This window comes from Ovis aries, chromosome X (assembly GCF_016772045.2).
Source record: "Ovis aries strain OAR_USU_Benz2616 breed Rambouillet chromosome X, ARS-UI_Ramb_v3.0, whole genome shotgun sequence".
Lineage (NCBI taxonomy): Eukaryota > Metazoa > Chordata > Mammalia > Artiodactyla > Bovidae > Ovis > Ovis aries.
The window spans coordinates 119,779,460-119,796,763 of record NC_056080.1 but is presented as its reverse complement, the minus strand read 5'-3'; positions in this window follow the sequence as shown (position 1 = coordinate 119,796,763).

Sequence of the window (17,304 nt, the reverse complement as noted above, 5' to 3'; positions counted from 1 at the left end):
ATAGAACAGTCTTTTGGACTCTGTGCGAGAGGAAGAGGGTGGGATGATTTGGGAGAATGGCATTGAAACGTGTATACTATCATGTAAGAAACGAATCACCAGTCTAGGTTCGATACAGGATACAGGATGCTTGGGGCTGGTGCACTGGGATGACCCAGAGAGATGATATGGGGAGGGTGGTGGGAGAGGGGTTCAGGATGAGGAACTCATGTACACCCATGGCGGATTCATGTCAATGTATGGCAAAACCAATACAGTATTGTAAAGTAAAAAATAAAATAAAATAAAGGGGGGGGGGAAGCTTTGGTTGTTGTTCCTGTGGATACCAACACCTTGAGAGAGTATATGGACTGTGTTAGGGGGTAATTTGGTGGATAGGGAAGGGGCACTACAGTCGAGAGGTAAATACCATTAGTTTTGATACCTTCATCTCTTACTAGCTGTGTGATTTTGGGTAGTCACAACCTCAGTTTTGAGCCTCAATTTTCTCATCAATAAAATGGAGCTAAAATAATACCAACTTCACAGTGTTGTCTTGAGGACTAAATGACATATAAAATTTTAAAACCCACTGAGTGCAGTGCTTAACAGAGCAAATCCCTGGTAAATGCTAGCTGCTGTTTTTTAAAAATTATTTCTCCTTTTGAAATTTGATGTTCCAAGTAGAAGCACAATGACTAACTGAATGGCAGGGTATTGAATTGTAGAATATAGTATCTACCTTGTTCTGTTAAGGCTCTGAAGATTTTGATGAGCTTGGAGAGGAAGGGGCCTAACTGAGATGCATCAGCCCCAGCTCATCAGTGCCTACCTTCAACATGTTTTGTAGGACATCAAAATAACTTTTGATGACTGTGGGACCTATGATCTATGCATGCCATATTGGATGGCATTTGGCGGGTCTGAGCCTACTTACAGCCACTGTTTATTCATAAAATCCAGCCATCTGGAAAACCTCTCGAATCACAGAAAATCAAACCCAAGGCCTTTGTAAAACAGGCAGAGGCTTAATCATTTTTCTTTATTCATAGGCCAATCATTTTGCTAACAGTTCTAAATATGTTGGGCCATGGGCTGATGAAAGCTATGGGCCATCCTCTCAAAACAATGTGCATGAGCTCTAATCATCCACACCCACACATACAAATTTAGTATACAATTTTGGGGAGTACAAAGTCTTCCAGAAATCTGCTATGAACCTTGTAGGGGTTCATATAGACCCCAGGATAGGAATCCCTGGAACAGTACTTTTTATTTAAAGGCAATATTTATTGTTTCTATACTTGATTATAGAAGCAATATATTCACTGCAGAAAATTTTTTTAAAAAATCAGTTATAATCTCTCCATGCAGACTGATTATTATTAATACTTTATATTATTATGAACATAAACAAGACCCTTGGAGGAGGGCACAGAAACCCACTCCACATGGACAGAGGAGTCTGGCAGGCTAGAGTCCATAGGGTTGCAAAGAGATGGACACAGCTGAAGTGACTTAGCACGCACAGACTTGATTTAGCTAACAAGATCTTGGTCTTCAAACCTGAACTTGATGTCAAAATAGACTGAGATTTCTGGAGGCCTTGGGAGGGAGTGGGTATATTTTGTATGAATGAAAAATTTAAATAATTTATGGTTAGAGAGGGAAATGTGGTAGGTTTCAAATGGCTGCAAATTAACTGTCACTTCTCCCATTCAATCAGAGCAGTCTTTAGGGACTTGCTTGACTAATGGAATACAATGTGACATTCTAAGATTCTACTAACAAGATCAGAAGAAACCTTGATCTTCTGCCTGAGACTTTTTGAAATTCATCTACCATGCTGTGAGAAAATCTGAGCAGACACATGGAGAGTAACATGTAGAGAAGAACTGAGGTCCCCAGCCAACAGTGCTGTCTGAGTGCCCATCTGACAACCCAACACCAATTTGCCAAGAATGAGAAGGATCTATTTTGCAAGTGGATGCTCCAGGTTCAGTAGAGCCATTCAGGTGATACTGTGTGGAGTACAGATGAACCATTCCCACCCAAATTGCAGATTCACAAGCAAAAGTACATGATAGGTACTGTTTTAAGCCACTAACTTTTAAGGTGATTTGTTATGTAGCATAAATAACCAAGCATTCTTCATTCTTCAGCAATTCCACATCTATATGTCTACCCTGATAAACTCTTGTGTGTGTTAGTCACTCAGTCATGCCCAACTCTGAGATCTTGTGCACTGTGGCCCACCAGGCTTCTCTGTCCATGAAATTCTCCAAGCAAGAACCGTGGAGAGGGTTGCCATTTCATTCTCTAGGCAATCTTTTCCACCCAGGGATTGAACTCAGGTATCTTGCATCGCAGGTGGATTCTTTACTGTCTGAGCCACCAGGGAAGCCCATGTACACAAACTCTTGTACATGTGAGTAAAAAACATATATGAGGATGTTTATTGAATTACTCTATATAAAAGTGGAAAAATTGAAATAATGTACCATTTCTCAGTTGGAGAACCACTAAATAAACTGCATTTTTTTTCACACAGTGGTTAAAATAAAATAACTAAATCTATCTGTATCCATGTGCATAATCTAAAAAGTAATGTTGAAGATGGCAGAGGAATAGGTCAGGGAGACCACTTTCTCCCCAAAAAATTCATTGAAAGAACATTTGAATGCAGAGCAAATTCCACAAAACAATTTCTGAATGCTGGCAGAGGACATCAGGCACCCAAAAAGGCAGCCCATTGTCTTCGAAAGGAGGTAGGACAAAATATAAAAGATAAAAAGAGAGATAACAGGTAGGGATGGAGATCCGTCCAGGGAAGGGAATCTTAAAAAAGAGAGAAGTTTCCAATCACCAGGAAACACTATCACCAGTGGGTCTGTAGCAAGCCTTAGAATCTCAGAGGGCAAAATAACGGGGAAGAAAAATAAATAAATATTTAAAATCCACAGATTACATGCCTAAAGGCAACTCCCAGTGGAGTAGCATACCAGACCCTCGCATCTGCCACTAGCAAGCAAGGGCTGCACAGGGAGACGAGGGCTGCATTGCTTAGGGTAAAAACCGGGCCTGAATGCCCTGAGGGCAATCTGAGGGAACTAACTTGAGAGAGCAAACCAGACTATGGGATAGCTATCTTATGATTATATAGTGGGAGTGAGAAATAGATTTAAGGCCCTAGATCTGATAGATAGAGTGCCTGATGAACCATGGAATGAGGTTCATGACATTGTACAGGAGACAGGGATCAAGACCATCCCAATGGAGAAGAAATGCAAAAAAGCAAAATGGCTGTCTGGGGAAGCCTTACAAATAGCTGTGAAAAAAGAAGAGAAGCGAAAAGCCAAGGAGAAAAGGAAAGATATATGCATCTGAATGCAGATTTCCAAAGAATAGCAAGAAGAGATAAGAAAGCCTTCTTCAGCGATCAATGCAAAGAAATAGAGGAAAACAACAGAATGGGAAAGACTAGAGATCTCTTCAAGAAAATTAGAGATACCAAGGGAACATTTCATGCAAAGATAGGCTCGATAAAGGACAGAAATGGTATGGACCTAACAGAAGCAGAAGATATTAAGAAGAGATGGCAAGAATACACAGAAGAACTGTACAAAAGGATCTTCATGACTCAGATAATCATGATGGTGTGATCACTCATCTAGAGCCAGACATCTTGGAATGTGAAGTCAAGTGGGCCTTAGAAAGCATCACTACGAACAAAGCTAGTGGAGGTGATGGAATTCCAGTAGAGCTATTTCAAATCCTGAAAGATGATGCTGTGAAAGTGCTGCACTCAATATGCCAGCAAATTTGGAAAACAGCAGTGGCCACAGGACTGGGAAAGGTCAGTTTTCATTCCAATTCCCAAGAAAGGCAATGCCAAAGAATGCTCAAACTACTGCACAACTGCACTCATCTTACACGCTAGTAAAGTAATGCTCAAAATTCTCCAAGCCAGGCTTCAGCAATACGTGAACCGTGAACTCCCTGATGTTCAAGCTGGTTTTAGAAAAGGCAGAGGAACCAGAGATCAAATTGCCAACATCTACTGAATCATGGAAAAAGCAAGAGAGTTCCAGAAAAACATCTATTTCTGCTTTATTGACTATGCCAAAACCTTTCACTGTGTGGATCACAATAAACGGTGGACAATTTTGAAAGAGATGGGAATACCAGACCACCTAACCTGCTTCTTGAGAAATCTGTATGCAGGCCAGGAAGCTACAGTTAGAAGTGGATATGGAACAACAGACTGGTTCCAAATAGGAAAAGGAGTATGTCAAGGCTGTATATTGTCACCCTGCTTATGTAACTTATATGCAGAGTACATCATGAGAAACGCTGGACTGGAAGAAACCCAAGCTGGAATCAAGATTGCCGGGAGAAATATCAATAACCTCAGATATGCAGATGACACCACCCTTATGGCAGAAAGTGAAGAGGAGCTAAAAAGCCTCTTCATGAAAGTGAAAGAGGAGAGTGAAAAAGTTGGCTTAAAGCTCAACAGTCAGAAAATGAAGATCATGGCATCCGGTCCCATCACTTCATGGGAAATAGATGGGGAAACAGTGGAAACAGTGTCAGACTTTATTTTTTTCGGCTCCAAAATCACTGCAGATGGTGATTGCAGCCATGAAATTAAGAGACGCTTGCTCCTTGGAAGAAAAGTTATGAGCAACCTAGATAGCATATTCAAGAGCAGAGACATTACTTTGCCGACTAAGGTCCATCTAGTCAAGGATATGGTTTTTCCAGTAGTCATGTATGGATGTGAGAGTTGGACTGTGAAGAAGGCTGAGTGCCGAAGAATTGATGCTTTTGAAGTGTGGTGTTGGAGAAGACTCTTGAGAGTCCCTTGGACTGCAAGGAGATCCAACCAGTCCATTCTGAAGGAGATCAACCTCGGGATTTCTTTGGAAGGACTGATGTTAAAGCTGAAACTCCAGTACTTTGGCCACCTCATGTGAAGAGCTGACTCATTGGAGAAGACTTTGATGCTGTGAGGGATTGGGGGCATGAGGAGAAGGGGACGACCGAGGATGAGACTGCTGGATGGCTTCACTGACTCAATGGACATGAGTCTGAGTGAACTCCGGGAGTTGTTGATGGACAGGGAGGCCTGGCGTGCTGCAATTCATGGGGTCTCAAAGAGTCAGACACGACTGAGCTACTGAACTGAACTGAACTGATCCTGTGAAAAGCCCTAACCTAAGACACCACCAGGACAAAGGACACAGCAGAGCTAGCCGGCTGTGGACTGGCGCATCCCCACCAGACACAGGCAGGCAAGGGCAGGCAGAGCCAGAAGGGGCCAACTGCTGCTGCACAGAGGCACCCTCTACCAAACTGCAAGCAGGCTTCATTGCTAACCAAGACTTCTTGTGATTCCAGGTGGTTGACATCCACCAGGAGGGTTGCAGCCAGAGTTCAGTTCCACAGAAGAGACACAAGGCACACCTGAGAAGGCGTGCCCCATTGTACACCCAGAAAACCGAGCAGCTGGGATGGGGGAGGTGATAAGATGCAGCTTCCAACTACGGATGACTGTGCTCACCAAGCACCTGGTCACAGAGCTGCTTGGACCTGGGAAGGGCACAAAACACAGGTCCAACCAAGTCTGCACCTTTGTGGAGTACCCGAGAACCTGAAGCTGAGTGGCTTAGACCTGGGAAGTGCATACAACCCAGGGTCTGCCTCAGACAGTTCCCAGCAGAGCAATCTAGAGCCTGAACAGTGTAGACTGGGAAATCACACACGCCATGAGCAGGGGCAAATGCAATGTGGCTGACACTGTGAGCACTCCCCACACATGCCAGTGATATTTGATTGCAGTGTTCCTCCCTCCCCCACAGAACGACTGAACAAGTGAGCCTAAATAAGTGACCACCTTCACCCCCTTGTGTCAGGGTGGAAATTAAACACTGAAGAGACCAGCAAACAGAAGAAGCTAAAATAAACAGAGGGAACTGCTTTGGAAGTGACAGGTGCAATGGATGACAACCCTGTAGATAGCACCAAGTACATAGGAAGGGCGGAGAAGGCAATGGCCCCCCACTCCAGTGCTCTTGCTTGGAGAATACCAGGGACAGGGGAGCCTGGTGGGCTGCCGTCTATGGGGTCACACAGAGTTGGACACGACTGAAGTGACTTAGCAGCAGCACCACCACATAGGATGGGGCCTATAGATCCTGGGTAGTATAAGCTGGATCAAGAAACTATCTGAAAATGAATTGACCCCACACTGTCCACAACAGCTCCATAGAAAGCACTAGATATATTTTTACTATTATCATTTTTTAAATTAAAAAATTATTTTAAGTCCTTTCTTACTCCTTTAATTTTCATTTTATAACTTACTATCACCTTGCAAAAAAAAGACTATTTTAAAGCAAACTTCATATATATATATATATATATTATAATTTTTGTGACTTCGTTTTTTTTTAATATTGTGTTTTTGAGAATCTAACCTCTACTCTAGATTTATAAGCTTTGCTTTTTAGTATTTGTTATCAATTTTGTACATTTAAGAACCCAATCTTCAGCACTCATTTTTACTTGGGAGCGAGATTACTGGCTCGATTACTCTCTCCTTCTTTTGACTCTCCTTTTTTTCCACCAGCTCACCTCTATTTCCTCCCTCCCCCTTCTCTCCTCTACACAACTCTGTGAATCTCTCTGTGTGTTCCAGGCTGTGGAGAACACTTAGGAAACAGATTACTGACTGGATGTATCTCTCTCCTTTTGATTCCCCCTTTTATCCTCCTGGCCACCTCTGTCTGCTTCCTCCCTCTTCTCTTCTCTGTGAAACTCCATGAACATCTCTGGGGGATTCAGACTGTGGGGAGCACATAGGGAAGTTATTACTGGATAGCTTTCTCTCTCCTCTTTTGATTCCCCCTCTTTTCCTCTTGATCACCTCTATCTCCCTCGTCCCTCTTCTCTTCTCCATGTAACTCTGTGTACCTCTCCAGGTATCCCTCCCTGTGGAGAAAGTTTTCATCATTAACCTAGATGTTTTATCATCAGTGCTGTATAGATGGAGAAGTCTTGAGGCTACTGTAAGAATAAGACTGAAAACCAGAGGCAGGAGGCTTAAGTCTAAAACCTGAGAACACCAGAGAACTCCTGACTCCAGGGAACAGTAATTGATAGGAGCTCATCAAAAGCCTCCATACCTACACTGAAACCAAGCACCACCCAAGGGCCAACAAGTTCCAGAGCAAAGATATACCATGCAGATTCTCTAGCAACAGAGGAACATAGCCCTGAGCTTCAACATACACGCTCCCCAAAGTCACACCAAACCCACTGACATCTCAAAACTCACTACTAGACTCTTCATTGCACTCCAGAGAGAAGAAATCCAGCTCCACCCACCAGAACATCAACACAAGCTTCCCTAACCAGGAAACCTTGACAAGCCACCCATCCAACCCCACCGACAGCAAGGAAACTCCACAATAAAGAGGGACCACAAACTGCCAGAATATGGAAAGGCCACCCCAAACACAGCAATATAAACCAGATGAAAAGGCAGAGAAATACTCAGCAGGTAAAGGAACAGGATAAATGCCCACCAAACCAAATGAAAAAGGAAGAGATATGGAATCTATCTGATAAAGAATTCTGAATAATGATAGTGAAAATGATCCAAAATCTTGAAAACAAAATGGAGTTACAGATAAATAGCCTGGAGACAGGAATTGAGAAGGTGCAAGAAAGGTTTAACAAGGACCTAGAAGAAATAAAAAAGAGTCAATATATAATGAATAATGCAATAAATGAGATAAACACTCTGGAGGGAACAAACAGTAGAATAATGAATGCCATAAATCTAGCCTTGGTACATGAAAAAAAAATTGAAATCATTCCAAGCATCTATTCTGACCACAATGCAGTAAGATTAGATGTCAATTACAGAAGAAAAACTATTAAAAATCCCAACATATTGAGGCTGAACAACACACTGCTGAATAACCAACAAATCATAGAAGAAATCAAAAAAGAAATCAAAATGTACATAGAAATGAATGAAATGAAAACACAACAACCCAAAACCTATGGGACACTGCAAAAGCAGTGCCAAGGGGAAGGTTCATAGCAATACAAGCTTACCTCAAGAAACAAGAAAAAGTCAAATAATAACCTAACTCTACACCTAAAGCAAATAGAAAAGGAAGAAATGAAGAAACCCAGGGTTAGTAGAAGGAAAGAAATATTAAAAATGAGGGCAGAAATAAATGCAAAGAAACAAAAGAGACCATAGCAAAAATCAACAAAGCCAGGGCTGGTTCTTTGAGAAGATAAATAAAATTGACAAACCATTAGCCAGACTCATCAAGAATGAAAGGGAGAAAAATCAAATCAACAAAATTAGAAATGAAATTGGAGTGATCACAACAGGCAACACAGAAATACAAAGGATCATAAAAGACTACTATCAGCAACTATATGCCAATAAAATGGACAACTTGAAAGAAATGGACAAATTCTTACAACAGTACAACTTTCCAAAACTGAACCAGGAAGAAATAGAAAATCTTAGAGAACCATAACAAGCACTGAAATTGAAACTGTAATCAGAAATCTTCCAGCAAACAAAAGCCCAGGACCAGACAGCTTCACCGCTGAATTCTACCAAAAATTTAGAGCAAGGCTAAAACCCACCTATTCAAACTCTTCCAGAAAATTACAGAGGAAGGTAGACTTCCAAACTCATTTTATGAGACTATCATCACCCTAATACCAAAACCTGACAAAGATGTCACAGAAAAAGAAAACTACCGGCCAATATCACTGATGAACATAGATGCAAAAATCCTTAAAAAAATTCTAGCAAATAGAATCCAACAACATATTGAAAAGAATCATACATCATGATCAAGTGGGCTTTGTCCCAGGGATGCAAGGATTCTTCAATATCCACAAATCAATCAATGTAATACACCACATTAACAAATAGACAGATAAAAACCATATTATTATCTCAATAGATGTACAAAAAATCTTTGACAAAATTCAACATCCATTTATGATAAAAACCCTCCAGAAAGCAGGAATCAAAGGAAGATACCTCAACATAATAAAAGCCATATATGACAAACCCACAGCAAACATTATCCTCAATGGTAAAAAATTGAAAGCATTTTCCCTAAACTCAGCAATAAGACATGGTTGCCCACTTTCACCAATACTATTCAACATAGTTTTGGCCACAGCAATCAGAGCAGAAAAAGAACTAAAAGGAATCCAAATTGGAACAGAAGAAGTAAAACTCTCACTGCTTACAGATGACATGATCCTCTACATAGAAAACCCTAAAGACTCCAGAAAATTACTAGAGCTAATCAATGAATGCAGTAAGTTTGCAGGATATAAAATCAACACACAGAAATCCCTTGCATTCCTATACACTAATAATGAGAAAAGAGAAAGAGAAATTAAGGAAATAATTCCACTAATCATTGCAACGAAAAGAATAAAATATTTAGGAATATATCTACCTAAAGAAACTAAAGACCTATATGTAGAAAACTATAAAACACTGGTGAAAGAAATCAAAGAGGACACTAATAGATGGAGAAATATACCATGGTCATGGATCAGAAGAATCAATATAGTGAAAATGAGTATACTACCCAAAGCAATCTACAGATTCAAAGCAATCCCTATCAAGCTACCAACGGTATTTTTCACAGAGCTAGAACAAATAATTTCAAGATTTGTATGGAAATACAAAAAATTTTGAATCGCCAAAGCAATCTTGAGAAAGAAGAATGGGCCCAGAGCATCAACCTGCCTGACTTGAGGATCTGCTACAAAGCCAAATTCATCAAGACAGTATAGTACTGGCACAAAGACAGAAATATAGATCAATGGAACAAAATAGAAAGCCCAGAGATAAGTCCACGCATCTATGGATGCCTTACCTTTGACAAAGGAGGCAAGAATATACAATGGAGAAAAGACAATCCCTTTAACAAGTGGTGCTGGGAAAACTGGTCAACCACTTGTAAAAGAATGAAACTAGAACACTTTCTAACACCATACACAAACATAAACTCAAAATGGATTAAAGATCTAAATGTAAGACCAGAAACTGTACAACTCCGAGAGGAAAACATAGGCAAAACACTCTTTGACATAAATCACAGCAAGATCCTCTATGACCCACCTCTCAGAATATTGGAAATAAAAGCAAAAATAAACAAATGGGACCTAATTAAACTTAAAATCTTCTTCACAACAAAGGAAACTATAAGCAAGGTGAAAAGACGGCCTTCAGAATGGGAGAAAATAATAGCAAATGAAGCAACTGACAAAGAACTCATCTCAAAAATATACAAGCAACTCCTGCAGCTCAATTCCAGAAAAATAAATGACCCAATCAAAAAAATGGGCCAAAGAACTAAACAGGCATTTTCTCCAAAGAAGACACACAGATGGCTAACAAACACATGACAAGATGCTCAACATCACTCATTATCAGAGAAATGCAAATCAAAACCACATTGAGGTACCATTTCACGCCAGTCAGAATGGCTGTGATTCAAAAGTCTACAAGAAATATATGCTGGAGAGGGTGCATAGAAAAAGGAACTGTCTTACACTGTTGGTGGGAATGCAAACTAGTACAGTCACTATGGAGAACAGTGTGGAGATTCCTTAAAAAACTGGAAATAGAACTGTCTTATGACCCAGTAATCCCACTGCTAGGCATACACACCAACGAAACCAGAATTGAAAGAGACACCTGTACCCCAATGTTCATCGCAGCACTGTTTATAATAGCCAGGACATGGAAACAACCTAGATGTCCATCAGCAGACGAATGGATAAGAAAGCTGTGTTACATATACACAATAGAATATTACTCAGCCATTAAAAAGAATACATTTGAATCAGTTCTAATGAGGTGGATGAAACTGTAGCCTACTATAGAGAGTGAAGTAAGCCAGAAAGAAAAACACCAATACAGTATACTAACGCATATGTATGGAATTTAGAAAGATGGTAAGATAACCCTGTATACAAGACAGCAAAAGAGACACAGATGTATAGAACAGTGTTTTGGACTCTGTGGGAGCGGGTGAGGGTGTGATGATTTGGGGAAATGGCATTGAAACATCTATAATATCATATGTGAAATGAATCACCAGACCAGGCTCAATGCATGATACACGGTGCTCGGGGCTGGTGCACTAGGATGACCCAGAGAGAAGGTATGGGGAGGGAGGTGGGATGGGGGTTCGGGATGGGGGTTCAGGATGGGGAACACGTGTACACCCGTGGCAAATTCATGTTGATGTATGGCAAAACCAATACAATATTGTAAAGTAATTAGCCTCCAATTAAAAAAATAAAATAAAATATATAAATTTATATTTAAAAAAAGGAACAGATGACATTCCAAGAATAATGGACATCAAGACATTATCCTAGTAAAGCTCCTGGATTTCAGAAATAGGAAGACTCAGGCAAAAATCAAAAGAAGCAAAGAAAGGTGGGAGCGGAGTTCATGTTGAAATTAAACTTTGGTGTGGAGGCACTCAGCATTCGTGGACAAAGCAATACTCAGGAAAATAAAATGTGGTTAGTGTTGTCCAGTTAAAAATAAATATTATTCAATATACATGATCTAAAATTATGAGTCCTTCATGAAATAAATTATTAGAGGACTAATTTAGCAAAATAATAACTGATGGTATAAATAGCAGCAGAAGTTTAGCTGAGCAGAAGATCTATTTAAACCTCAGATTAAAGATAAAACACCTGAGGAATTTATGGTAATAAAACACAATGGAAATAAGATAACTTTTTAAAGTAAACTGGTAAAATGAAAACAATGAGAAACCATTACACATTTACTCAAATGTTCAAAAAAAATGACAAAGTCAATTACTGGCAAAGATGAGGAACAACAGGAACTCTCATTCATTGTTAGTGGGAATTTAAAATGATTCAGTCACTTTGGAAGCAATTTCTTACATGGCTCAACATTGTCATACCATATGATCTAGCAATTATGCTCCTAGATAGTTAACCAAATGATTTGAAGCTAATGCCCACACAAAAACATGCACATGAATTTTATAACACCTTAATTCATTCTCTCTCTCAGACACACACACACACACACACACACACACACACACACACAAATTGGAAGCAACCAAAGTGTCCTTTAATTGATGAATAGATAAACAAACTATGGTACATCAACATAAGAGAATATTATTCAAGAATAGAAAGAAATAAGCTATCAAATCACAAAAAGAAACAGATGAAACCTGAATGGATGTTATTAAGTAAAACAAGCTTGTCTGGAAAAGGTTATACACTGCATGATGCCAATTATAGGACATTCTGGAAAAGGTAAAACTGTAGAGTGAATTAAAAAATATCAGTTTTTTCTTTTGCTTCAGAATAGTTTTATTAATTTGGATAAGATATGTTAACGCTCAGTTTTTCCTCTCCTACTTTGACACACAAATCCATTCAATCATAGTCTTTGTTGCCCCATAGTTCATATATTATAATGTTATTGTGTACATTTAAAGACCACGTGCATCTCAGGAGAGTCTTTGTTTCTAATCTCAAACATTAAGATTTTACCAAGAGATAGCCATCAGGCAAATTAAATCTACCTTCAATAACACAATAACACAGTTAAGATTGCATATAAAAAGCTAAAAAAGCAAAAAGAAAGAAACAACATTGCCAACCAACTATATGCTGTCCTTAGTTGATCAGTCATGTCTGACTCTTTGTGACCCTATGGACTGTACTTCAATGGCTGATTCATATGAATGTATGGCAAAACCCACCACAATATTCTAAAGTAATTATCCTCCAATTAAAATAAATAAATAAATATCTTTTAAATAAAGGAATATAAAAATAAAGAAGACAGTATTTTAAATGCATAAAATCATGTATATTTTGAGGATATGGCTAAAAACTCATCATGTCTACATTAAACACTGCATTGACTATGATAGATATAATTCAGGGCATGACTTTCTCAATGTCAGTCCCACAGAGTCTCAGATATCTTATATTAGAGACAAAAATGAAAAACATAGAACTAGTAAATGTTCTTTATGATTCAATGTATCTTTAGTGAATTGAGTTCTTTATCTCTTTGCCTGTGTTTTCTCCATAGCCCTGAGTGATTATATATTTTGCTTCTTTGCTTATTATCTATCTCTACTTAACTTGGGAATAAAATATAAATTCAATGAGGACAAGGATTATTTTTAACCTCTGTACCTCCAGTGGCTGAAACACTGTGACACATAGTAGGTGCTTTACAAAAATCTGATGTATGAAAGTGAATGATACCATCATATTCAATATGCCAGCAAATTTGAAAACTCAGCAGTGGCCACAGGACTGGAAAAGGTCACTTTTCATTCCAATCCCAAAGAAAGGCAATGCCAAAGAATGCTCAAACTACCGCACAATTGCACTCATCTCACATGCTAGTAAAGTAATGCTCAAAATTCTCCAAGCAGGCTTCAGCAATACGTGAACCATGAACTCCCAGATGTTCAAGCTGGTTTTAGAAAAGGCAGAGGAACCAGAGATCAAATTGCCAACATCCGCTGGATCATGGAAAAGCAAGAGAGTTCCAGAAAAACATCTATTTCTGCTTTATTGACTATGCCAAAGCCTTTGACTATGTGGATCACAATAAACTGTGGACAATTCTGAAAGAGATGGGAATACCAGACCACCTAACCTGCCTCTTGAGAAATATGTATGCAGGTCAGGAAGCAACAGTTAGAAGTGGATATGGAACAACAGACTGGTTCCAAATAGGAAAAGAAGTATGACAAGGCTGTATATTGTCACCCTGCTTATTTAACTTCTATGCAGAGTACATCATGAGAAATGCTGGACTGGAAGAAACACAAGCTGGAATCAAGATTGCCGGGAGAAATATCAATAACCTCAGATATGCAGATGACACCACCCTTATGGCAGAAAGTGAAGAGGAGCTAAAAAGCCTCTTCATGAAAGTGAAAGAGGAGAGTGAAAAAGTTGGCTTAAAGCTCAACATTCAGAAAACGAAGATCATGGCATCTGGTCCCATCACTTCATGGGAAATAGATAGGGAAACAGTGGAAACAGTGTCAGACTTTATTTTTTTCGGCTCCAAAATCACTGCAGATGGTGATTGCAGCCATGAAATTAAAAGACGCTTACTCCTTGGATGAAAAGCTATGACCAACCTAGATAGTATATTCAAAAGCAGAGACATTACTTTGCCGACTAGGGTCCGTCTAGTCAAGGCTATGGTTTTTCCTGTGGTCATGTATGGATGTGAGAGTTGGACTGTGAAGAAGGCTGAGCACCGAAGAATTGATGCGTTTGAACTGTAGTGTTAGAGAAGACTCTTGGGTTCCTTGGACTGCAAGGAGATCCAACCAGTCCATTCTGAAGGAGATCAGCCCTGGGATTTCTTTGGAAGGAATGATGCTAAAGCTGAAGCTCCAGTACTTTGGACACCTCATGAGAAGAGCTGACTCATTGGAAAAGACTCTGATGCTGGGAGGGATTGGGGGCAGGAGGAGAAGTGGACAATCGAGGATGAGATGGCTGGATGGCATCACGGACTCGATGGACGTGAGTCTGAGTGAACTCTGGGAGATGGTGATGGACAGGGAGGCCTGGCATGCTGCGATTCATGGGGTCGCAAAGAGTCAGACACGACTGAGCCACTGAACTGAACTGAACTGAATTGAGAGATAACAAACATTCTATTATAATGAAACAAAATAAAAGGAGATGAATGATTGATAGAAGTGCCATTATATGTTTGTATCTATATCTTTATATGTATTTATATGACTTCATGTGAAACAGCAATGCTGAGTTAATTTCCTTCCGTTTCAAATAATGACTTTATATTGATAATCTAGTATACTGTTAAGCACAATAATATTTTGCCTCTTTCTCGATGTTGTTTAGTTTATATTGCTATTTCTGTCTTCTATGAAAGTTTATTTTCTTTTTTTAATCCTTTATTTTATGTTGCCATATTATTGGTTAACAATGTTGTGTTAGCTTCAGGTATACAGCAAAGTGGTTCATATATATATATATATATATATATATATCTTTTTCAAATTCTTTTCCTATTTAGGTTATTGCAGAGTATTCAGCAGAGTTCCCTGTGCTATACAGTAGGTCTTTGTTGGTTATCCATTTTAAATATAGCAGTGCATACATGCCAATCCCAAACATATTTAATTGAAATATATCTTTTACCATAAGTCACTTTAAATCAGTGTTGGAAGTAAACAGAATGTACATTTTATTAATGATAACATACTACTTAGAGAAATATTCATTAGGCATGGTACTAGACCCTCAAAAACAGGTATCTTGTTTAAGATTTCTGTTCTTTCGAAAATCAAAAGCATAGGAAAATACAGATTAAAATAGTCTTCCCCCCAAAAGAACTAGCACATTTTCCTTACTGACAGTAAAACAAGAATGTTGATACCTGAACTATAACAAGACTCTGTTAAACAAGTTAAAACTGAACATTAGATTTCCTATAAATCTATGTTCAACTGAGCTGCTTGCTAATTTATCTTCTCTGTTTACAGACTATATACGAGAGCATTTGAACTTTCATAAATACAAAATATACTTAGAGGAAATTGATTTTGCTAGCAAATAGCAAATAGTTTAGTTACTGTTCTTTAGAAAATATTTTTTCTTCAATAACAATATATTTTATTATTTTTCTTGGTTTCTAACAGTATATGAATGGATTCATTTGAATCTCGATGGAGAAGAGGCACAGACTATAAAAAACCTGAATAATGAGCATATAGTTTTTCAAAACCATATGAAGAAGACATAATAAATTCAAGATTCTGATAAAATACATATATGCTTCTAAGTAAAACTTCAGGGTAAATGTACAACTGCAACTGGTACCAATACAGATTTGGTGAACATCAAATAAGTATATAAGAAAATCAAAAGAAACCAACAAAAAGGGGAGAAGTTCATGCTGAAATTAAACTTTTGTGTGGAGGCACTCAATATTCGTGGATGAAGCAATACTCAGGAAAAGAAAATGTGGTCAGTATTGTTCAATTAAAGATAAATATTTTCCAATATACATGATTTCAAGTTATCAGTCCTTCATGAAAAATTATTAGAGGACTAATTAAGCAAAGTAATAACTGATGGTATAAACAGCAGCAGAAGTTTTGCTGAGCAGAATATCTATTTAAACCTCAGATTAAAGATAAAAACACCTGAAGAATTTATGGTAATAAAACACAAAGGAAATATGGAAATAACTCTTTTTTTTTTTTTTGGTCTCTGTGATTCTTTTATTTATTTATTTTTTACTTTACAATATTGTATTGGTTTTGCCATACATCAACATGAATCTGCCACAGGTGTACATGTGTTCCCAATCCTGAACACCCCTCCCACCTCCCTCCTCATACCATCCCTCTGGGTCATCCCAGTGCACCAGCCCAAGCATCCTGTATCCTGCATCGAACCTAGACTGGCGATTCGTTTCTTATACGATATTATAAATGGAAATAACTTTTTAGAGTAGACTGGTGAACTGAAAACAATTAGATACCACTACACATTTATTGGAATGGTCAAATACAAAAATCTGACAAAGTCAATTACTGACAAAGATGAAGAACAACAGGAACTCTCATTCATTGTTAGTGGGAATTCAAAATGTCACGTATGGATTTGAGAGTTGGACTGTGAAGAAGGCTGAGTGCCAGAGAATTGATGCTTTTGAACTGTGGTGTTGGAGAAGACTTTTGAGAGTCCCTTGGACTGCAAGGAGATCCAACCAGTCCATTCTGAAGAAGATCAACCCTGGGATTTCTTTGGAAGGAATGATGCTAAAGCTGAAGCTGAGTACTTTGGCCACCTCATGCAAAGAGCTGACTCATTGGAAAAGACTCTGATGCTGGGAGGGATTGGGGGCAGGAGGAGAAGTGGACAATTAAGGATGAGATGGCTGGATGGCATCACGGACTCGATGGATGTGAGTCTGAGTGAACTCTGGGAGACGGTGGTGGACAGGGAGGCCTGGCGTGCTGCGATTCATGGGGTTGCAAAGAGTTGGACATGACTGAGCAACTGAACTGAACTAAACTGAACAGTCACTTTGGAAGCAATTTCTTACATAGCTCAACTTTGTCATACCATATGATCTAGCAATTATGCTCCTAGATAGTTAACCAAATGATTTAAAAGCTAATGCCCACACAAAAACATGCACATGAATTTCATACAGCTTAATTC